This window comes from Suncus etruscus, chromosome 10 (assembly GCF_024139225.1).
Source record: "Suncus etruscus isolate mSunEtr1 chromosome 10, mSunEtr1.pri.cur, whole genome shotgun sequence".
NCBI lineage: Eukaryota > Metazoa > Chordata > Mammalia > Eulipotyphla > Soricidae > Suncus > Suncus etruscus.
Genome location: NC_064857.1, coordinates 68,756,293 through 68,766,287, shown reverse-complemented (window position 1 = coordinate 68,766,287; position 9,995 = coordinate 68,756,293). Strand labels below are relative to the sequence as shown.

Below are 9,995 nucleotides of genomic sequence, written 5' to 3'. Positions count from 1 at the left end.
AAGTATTTGTGTGACTACCAAATAAATTCAAAGTAAAGAGTTTTCAGAACAGAATTTGGCATTTAGAAAATAAAGAGAACTGAGTCTATTCAACAAATATTTATGAAGTGAGCACTACAGAACAGGCACTGTGTTTAGAAAAGAAAATAGAAGCATGTACAAGAAACAGTGTCTGTTCTCTAAAACCTGGTATTCTAATAGCTCCACAAGAAATCATTCTTCTTATTAAAATGATATTTAACAGATTGTAGCATGGGGCCATTTCCAAGTAAGTAGGAGGCCAGCTCAAATTCTAAGACATTTTCTGACCATTAAAGAAAGCTGAGGAGGGGCCGGCGCAGTGGCGCTAGAGGTAAGGTGTCTGCCTTGCCAGCGCTAGCCTAGGACGGACCGCGGTTCGATCCCCCCAGCGTCCCATATGGTCCCCCAAGCCAGGAGCAACTTCTGAGCACATAGCCAGGAGTAACCCTTGAGCGTCATCAGGTGTGGACCAAAAACCAAAAAAAAAAAAAAAAGCTGAGGGGTCAAAGTGGTGGAACAGAGTGGTAAGGTATCTGCCTTGCTAGTGCAAGCCAAAGATGGACTTCAGTTCAATTCCCAGGCATCCCATATAAACTCCCAAGCCAGGAGCTATTTCTGAGTATATAGCCAGGAGTATCCACTGAGTGTCACCGGGTGCGGTCCCCCCCCTTCAAAAAAATTAATAAATTTAAAAAGCTGCTATGTCATGTGATGATATCAAGGCTGTGGTGATTCAGTTGGTTTGACCAAGTCCAGGGACCTTTGACTCTGGTCTGTAATCTTGGTGGATAATACAGAGCTCTGTGTGTTCGCTGTAAGGGCAGACCAATAAGATAATCTTTCTACTTCTGAATGAACTGTCTTTACTAGAGGCTGTTCTTCCAGTTATCAGGAAGAAACTGATAACTGGAGTGAGACAGTAGGGACATGGTATATTCGGGAATTGGGTTGGGGGCTCCTAAAGGACTTGGCTTGTATTGTGACCACTGAGAGATGAACACAGATCTTTAAAAATTTTTTCAAAAAAAAGCTGAAATATTTTACATGAAATCTTCAGTGAAATCTGAAGCTATTATTTGGGGATATCAATGAGCCACATAATTTTATATTTAGGCCAAAATGTATTTTATTTGAGTTGCCTGGAGAATTTTTAAAATTCCAACTTCCTGTGATATGTAGGAACCAAGCTTCAACTGCTAATTTTTTACAATGTTTCCAAACTCTCATTGGACTTAAACATGTAAGATACAAAACATGATTGTAATGTCAACTCAAAAACAGTAGAGGTATTTTTCAAACAAAGATTAAGTTACACATCAACCAGTACCAATGAGGACATACCAAGCTTCAGATATTGACCTCTCATTAACACAGCTATAGAAAGTAGAATGCTAAGTTAAATTTGAGATGATGACATTAGTGAAACCTCTAAACACAAGCACTTTTCTCCTTGAAATAAAAAATCATAATTATAAAAATGAAAATGGCTACAATCCACTTATTGTCAGGGATTGGTTTACAAATGAGTCCATAATAGGAAAATAATATCACTACAGCAACTGAAGTTATGATTAGGTAGAATTAAATAGACCATCCTCTGAAATTTTCGAAGAATTCGTAAGAAACCTTGATAGTTTCCACATCTTTCAAATATAACATGATATTTCAAAATGTTTAAATATAATAATTTCCAAATTAACTAAATTAGTTATAAATGCTACCTTCTGAGAATTAGGTGAAGGGAACACAAAATTTGGTTCCTTAATTCCTTGTCTGCAAATGAGGATAATTTTGTCATAATAAATACTAAAATAAATCAAAGAATTATCTTATCAAAGGATAAGAATTCTGGAGGGGTGCTCTAGTTAGGATGCCAGTTTTTTCTTAGCTCAAGAATTCCTCTGATGACTTAGTAAAAATAGAAAGATATACCTACATTTCCAAAATAATATTTTGGGTATAAAAATATTTAAAAAGACTATCCAGAAAAAAAATTAAGAAGATTTAAAAGAAGTCTTTAAGAAGATGAAATGAGAAGACAGGCCTCTTTCTCCCACCTGACCCTTAGAGAACTGCAGAAGCAGTTTAACCATCCACCTCTATTATCACCATGACAGAATAAAGTTAAAAGGTTCTTAAGAAAACTTTATATATGTCCTCTAGATTAGAGACATGTTTGAACATATTGGCACATGGATCACCTTGATCAAAAACAACCCATTACAACAGAATAGGAAGAGAGAGAACATTAGTGAGTTGGTGAGAATTCCCATTGTAGAGTAAGACAAAAAGGATCTGGATTCCTTTGAGGCATTTAAGTACTTGGAGGGTGATGAAATTTAGAAGTATCATTTGAATATACCTCATTGAAGATACCCTTTAATAGAACAGTTTAGATAGAACATATTGCAGAACATGGAAAACAAGAGCATATGGTGAATAGTCAACCAGGGACTATAAAGCAAGGATTTTGCAAGTGTGTGATGCCACGGTGTTCAGAAGGACTTACTTCTATGTTTCCCAACAAATTATTTTACCTTTGAGGCACAAGGCAGCCTACAAATGAAGCATACATCCCACCCAGAATAAAGTAGAACTACCTCAAAAATGTTTGTCTTTTTGTTTCTCTTATTCTCCCACACTTCCATAGATCTTAAAGGCAAGAAGAATGAGGAGGAATAAAATATAATGGAATATTATATCTCAATTTCATGAGACCAACAACTTTTTACTTGGATTTTATTTTGAGAATTTAAAGTCAAAATTACAGGAAAGTAACATCTTTATTGCAGAATAGAAGAAAAGAAACTTGAAATTTGCATAATCTAGAATTAAAATGTAGAACAGCTCAGATATAGGTTGGAAGGTGAATGTCCATTTCTCTTTATTTAAAACCTTGGGTTTGATCCATAAAAAAGACCTATCAGTTAATTGAGATCCTTTGTAGTGAGCCCAAACTACATAAGAGATAGTCTGCCTCCCTGTGAAGAATACAGTAGTTTAACCTATCTGAAAAAGTTGAGGGTTGAAGGGAGCTATGCTACCTAGTGGGAGAGCTGTAGCATAGTTCTGTTCCTATGTAAGCCTTCTCTGTATGAATGGGAATGAACCAAGGTAGAGGCACTTGCTAGAACAGCATTTCTGAAAAGTATCTGGGCTAGTGACTAAATATAAAATTTCTTCCCAAAATAGAAACTGTTGTGTTAACATCAATGACAAATGTAAAGAGGAAAAACATATAGCTGAACATAAAGAAATGAATACGCAGAGTTATGTAACAAGGAAAATTCAATATTGCTTTGGTGTCTCATGAGGTTTGGAGCAAAAGAATGATATTGTCTTAGCACATTATAAAAAATACATGAATGGAGGGAAGAGAGTGTTTTCCCAGTGCACCCCTGCTCTGCAAATCTGAACAGGTCTACTATCAGCCTGCAAAGCTGAGTGGGGACATGTTGGTTTTACAACACAAGGATGAACTAGACAAATTATTGATGACAGATTGAAATTCTGGTAATGTTTCAATATTTTGTACTAAAAGAAAAGGTGAAACCACTTTGCCATTTTCTGGATGAACCTGGAGAGTATTATGTTGAATGAAGTTAGTCAGGAGAGAAACATATGCACACACACACACACACACACACACACACACACACACACACAGAATGGTTTCTTTTCTGTATAAAAAGTCAGTAAAGATAGGAGAGGAATAACAAATACCCAAGTGCAACAAAAATTAGAAATGGTATTTATTGGAAAGCTTGAATTTGGGGAGAAATGATAGAAAGAGGAGACATGGAATAATGGTGGATAGAAGTGGACACTTTACATAAAACCTTGCCACTGAGGGGAAAAGGCATTGGGGAGGGTGAGAGGTAAAATGGTGAGAAACGTGCACTGATCAAGGTTGTATCTTGCATGGCTGTTACTCAATCATGAACAACTTTATCTTTAAAAATTATCAGCTGTGTAACCTGTGGATGGATCAATTGCATGAGCATGTATGTTCGCCATACCAATGGCTGTCTAATGTTCACCTGTAATAGATATAATATCAATGTCATGGAACAGTCAACCCATACAGTGCTCATTACCATGTCACTTGGTTATTTAGTATAGAAGACTATGATTTTTCTGAAGAATGCTTCACACTCAAACTATGAAGCCTTTCTTCAATCTAGTTCACCCTCATCAAACATGATCAGCCTAAAAGGGGTGGGGGGGACCTACAGTAGACTTCCCAGCTTCACTTTCTTTTTTTTTCTTCCTTTATCCCTTCCCCTTAAGTGTTCTGCCCCCATATCACCTAAGAAAGCTTTTCAACTATAATCCACAAAGCTATCCTCCAGCGGCCGATGTTCGCTCATGAAAGTATGTGTATGCCATACCAATGTCAGTCTAATATCCTAATATACTATTATGTATAATATATATACATATATATGTATATATACTATAATATACTATTATGTAGCTTAGTGTTCTCCCGTCTATTATAGATAATCCTTCCTCCGTCCTTTCTATTTTTTGGCTCACCTCCTTATAAACCATTTTTAAGCCCTTCATATGTTATTTATCCTCATTTAAACATTTTTTACTCTTAGTTCTTAACTCCTCATGAAGCAGAACATTCTCCCCAATCCAGCCAGATGCCAACCAGTGCCCAAAGTTTAAAGATAGTTTCTCAGCCTGAGAAGAAACCAACAGTCTGCTACCATTAAATTGCTCTTGGTGGGCCCCTCTTTCTTTACCTTCTTTCACAGTGGACTATTGCTTGCTACCAGAATTGGTTCCTGTGAAATCCCACGCTTGAGGACACTTCCTGAAATGGGACTGTTGGAACCCATTTTCCCTAGACTCCACAAAACCAAATCACAGGTTGAAGCTACACCCCGAATCTTACCCCTTACCCACCTATTTCAAAAGATTCAAAGAGGACATATAAATTTTCTTTAAATATCTCTTTATGATATACTCCTTTAATAGGCATAATAGCTATCTAATATCTCTTTATGTAGTGGCAACTTTCCCTACCCTTTGGATCCATTCACTATGAAATATTTGTAGACAAGCCTCTGTTCAGAGTTCATGTAAGCAAAAGGTCCTGGGGATTGTTGGTCTTGACAGTCGCCTTCCACATGCACTAGTAATACCTTCTGAAGTTGTCTCTTTTTGCATAGGCCCATTAAAATGGGGAAAACTAACAGTCAAACAAGTTCTTATCTAATAGAGATAGAAACAAAAAAAATTATACTGCAGTGCGACCTTAGAGTGTAAACTCTAAACACTTGGCATAGTGACTTGCCCTAGACTCCAGTTGATTGAACAATGACCATTCATCCCTAAACCATGGATACCACCTACGGAAACAAACATGGTTTCCTATATCACCACCAGGGACAAATTCTACCAAGGAAGGTCCCACCACCGCCATGGCACTGACAAACTCCAAAAACAGTTTTTATGTCACCCTGATAACCGAGTAACAACAACAGTCTGCTTTTAGGGCAGAATTCTCTGCAATGCTAACTGATGGTGAAATGGAATCAGAAGACAATACACAATACCCAGACTTCGACATAGCTCCTATACATAAACCAGGATCTGTAACTACAGCTACCTGACAGCAACAACTGCTATGATGAAGAGCTGTCCACCATGAATGACTATGCCTGGAGCCTTGAGTTGGTCTTATGCCAAAATACCTTGGGGGTAAGATCTGAGCCTATGCAAACGACACCTGCCACACACACACATTTTTTTCTCTTTTGGTGTATCTCCCATCTTACAAAGGGGGGGGGGTGGAGAATGTTCTAAACCTTCAAATATTGTATTAATGACTTTATTGATGATTCAATAATTTTAATAAGCATAACTGCTAATGAACTCTCTCCCCTTCTTTTTCATCTTGTTTTAAGATTCTCTACTTTCTTTCTATGTTTGAATAACTTCACTCTCTGTCATCCTGAAACAAATGTATTATGATCAGGTATGTCAATTATGTAATTTATTTTTTTAATAAATTAAGAAAATAGACTGTATTATGCACAATCTTGCAACAATAGTCCTTAAAAAATAAAACCTTGCTATTAACAGTATTTTAAATTACAAGTTTATTGTAAAAATAAACTTACATTTGAGGAGTTCTAGTAATTGTGTATTAACTAACTCCCAGAATAGTCAATGTAAAACTGAAATGTTCCAAAGGCTTAAAAAAGTCCTTGGTTAGGAAAAAAATAATTATAACTGCATGCTGAATTACTAGTATACCTAGTACATGTTACTGTCCTTTTATGTGACCAGAAAGCTATTAAGAATGAGGGTGAGGTGGAGAATTCTGATAAAAAAAAAAAGCAACAGGCTTCACAAAGTAGTTTCAAATTTCTCAAGAGCCACAGATGGCTCTATATGGCACCTAACAACATCCCATCTAAATCTGACTGCCACTCATCTGACCCTGGAATAAAAGATCCAATACTCAGAGACACAAAATATCTGCTAACATAGTTAGCAGGGACAGGAACTATTTTGAGTAACACTCAGGTTCACTTCAACAATAAGTTCAACTACATAAAACTTATAATGACAGTTTTTATTTGAAAAAAAAAAAGGCGAGGCAACCATACCTATCCCTATGTTATTTGTCACACAGAAATAACCACGTCATAGCTAATCTTAAGTATATTCATAACAACAATTAGTATGTTGGCAAGAGACAATTCTATTGGGTCGACATAGCAAAGACCTCTGTAATTCTTTTTGTTTCTGTTATTTACTGAATTGTAACAGGACTATATTACAATACAGTCAAACAACAGCATTATTAGTTAAACTCAACTACTTTAAGGAATCAAATTACATATCAATATTCATGTTAATTCAGATCTGTTGGAATATGGATGTAAGATCTCTCAGAATGCATTAATAGAAAATAATTGACTCTGGAGAACTGGATTTAGCCAATACCAATTAATTTTGATAATAAATTATCATGCACAAATTTATCACAAAATATAGACAGTATATCAAGACTAACAGCAAGTCATCAAACTCATTCAAATCTGCTGAATTTCAGATATACAGTGCATCAGGACCATTCCTACAACCAGTGCTGACCTCCCTCTGTCAAGTTTCCCAGAGTGCATCCTATACTACTACCACACTGCCCCCTGGCCTGCCAGTTAAACAGGACCATTTAGGTTTAGGTTGTTAAAGTTTAGGTCTTTTGATTTTATTTGTTGTTGACTTTGGTTTGGATATTTAATGCTGCCTTTTCTTTTTTCAACCAATATACCTGAGACCATTTAGCTCCTGGCCCCATCCTTTCTTTTTTCTTTTTTTCTTAATTTTGTGGAAAAATGCAGAAATATGAGATATTATGTTGAAAATGCAAGTAGTGTTTTCATGAATTTGACTGATTATATCTTCAAGTTTTTTTCTGAAATCCACACTAAACCTTGTAACTATTAGCTATATCCTTACTAAATTGTTATTATGTCTATTATATAAATAATATACATTTTCTTCTAAATAACTCAGGAAAATATGATCATTTCTGCAAAAAGCTTAAATTAGGAACACAGTGCGGGAAACAGATAATTTTATAGGCCTTGGCTATTCAAACATATACATTTCTAAGAAATATCAACTTCAGGATTAGCCTTTTATTATCTAGTAAGAAATGAGCAGTGAGCCTGTAATATTCTGCCTGACAAGAGCACTTTTGTATACCTGACCACCATGCATCAACTTGATTAGAGATTTTATGTTAAAAATATGATTTAGTGCATATACCTACTTCTTTTCTGTGCTGCTAGAATCTAAGTAGTTGAGCTCATCCTGCCTTTTTGACTGAATTCTAGTAAACATTCCCAATACTAGGGCACATGGGAACCTTCTCTGTTGGCTACATATCACTGTGTTATCACACAGAATTTCTAGGAGAATTAATCACATTTATGTATCTCTCCCAAAGAGGACACCAAGAAACATGTGCCTTGTTTTTCCTCCCAAATTTATTCACTTTGTTGACTTGAATCTGTAACCTTTTACTATAATCTTTTTTTTAGCAAGAAGTAAGGGTCCTTGAATTCTTGGGGAGTTAGGGAGTGTGGCTGGTGTGATACAGTTGATCCAGGGACTCAGTGTTTCTCATCTTCACTGATCTATGTCAGGATACACCCAAAAATGCCAACAAAGCTATGCAATGACAGGGAACAAACTCAGAATCATCACATGCAAAACCTTTCCTCCCATCTAATGAGTCATCTCCACAGCCTCAATTACAAGTCTCTGAGCTGCCTTACATCTTCCTGAAAATGTCTTTTATGACTCTCTTCTAGCCTTGGCAATCAAAATATAACAAATTTCTTTTCTGTTTTCTAAATTATGACCCACCAGTTTGAAAACTCAGTTGAGCAATTCTCCAGACCATGCATCCTCTCTAAAATAGCAGCAAAACTTATTTCTATTTTGAATGTTGATAAGTTGTGAGTTTTATTTGTCATGGAACCTAGTTCTTTGATTTTTATAGATAAAACCCACAAATAAAGTCCTCCGTTGACTGTCACTTTTTTTTTTTTTTAGAAAATTCACAACTGTGCCACATGATAGAACATGTACTATAAAAAGTGATTCCATGTCATCTGTCACCAAAAGTTAATACTTTTTTGGTTTGGCCAAGAAATTTTGTCATGAAGTTAAAAATGGGCGATCCCGGACCCTGAATTTCTAATGACACTTCCAGTTTTTATCCTGAAAAGTCCAGAGCATTCATTATATTATTCCGTCCAGATTTTCCTGATGCTCAAATCATTTCATAATTAGCACCACAAACATCTCTCCTTTGGCTATTACTTACCATTTTTGCTCTTAGCCTTCTGCCTGGCTGCCTTCTGATTTGAAAATAATTGTTTCTTAGCTCTCTAGTTCCCATATCCAATATGTAAAGCTGCCAACATGAAGACCACCTACAGATATTTCAGAAGTTCTTTTTATTTTCTTGACACACCATAAAATTCTGGCTACCATCCCATAAAAGTATTTTCTTGGTATTATATGTGTGAAAACATAAAATAGGAGTGAAGGGGGAAAAAAACGCTATAGCAGGTAATCAATTGAAGAGCATTTCTCTTGAGTGAACACTGAACACAACTGATTTATTTGATTTAATTCTTATTTAATTTGAAACTTTCAGAGACCTCACAGTATCCATGATTTCATAGAAAAAGTGACAGTTGAAGGAACATAGGACAATTGGTTCAACAACATACTCTTTTAGTTCTCATTCTTGTAATTAACATATTAGAACATGGCCATAGACCAATGATCTCTTTCTTCTTATGTGTCTAGCTGTGATTAAGAGCCAAGAATATTCTATTCACTGGATAGCTTGAATTCTTATTTTTTAGAACAAATCAGCACACTGATACTAAGCAAAAACACACCAATGATATTTTACGTCACTATAAATCTGTGCTATAATAGAGACTACAGAATATTCTCATATTTTGTATTTACACTGGCAAGAATCATGATGTTGGCATATAATCTTTGTGAAAGTAACAACAATAGTCAGCCAAGGGCTTGTCTTGCATCTTGAAGCAAAGCAGGATATCTTGGATACTCTTGAAGTTGGCACTCATGAGACAAAAACCATTTCTGAGTCTAGCAGATATAGTTAATGTGCCTGAATTAGCCAAAATGGAGAAAATTTTACCTGAGACTTTGCCTAATTATGTGATTTGTTCTGTTCTTTAGGCACCTGGCACCTGACATATTCTAATTTCAATACTTTTAAATCATTAGTGAGATTTCACTAAGCTTTAATTTCCAATGCTTTTAATCACTTGCTATAATCTATCTCAACCATTTTTTTCTATTTTTAATACCTTCTAACTGTAAGAAATGAGATGTCATTTCTCTGCTCATTATTTATCCAGAACTTTTTTCAGAAAAAAGGTAAGAAACTT

At 35.6% G+C, this 9,995-nt stretch overlaps 1 non-coding gene across 1 annotated transcript; it reads left to right on the top strand.

Annotated features, from left to right (window-relative positions):
* Window positions 1–724: 724 nt before the first annotated feature.
* On the top strand, window positions 725–1,045 carry LOC126021288 (small nucleolar RNA U85). Its single transcript, XR_007499852.1, has one exon. It is a non-coding gene; the product is annotated as a small nucleolar RNA U85 (small nucleolar RNA).
* The last annotated feature ends 8,950 nt before the right edge of the window (window positions 1,046–9,995 follow it).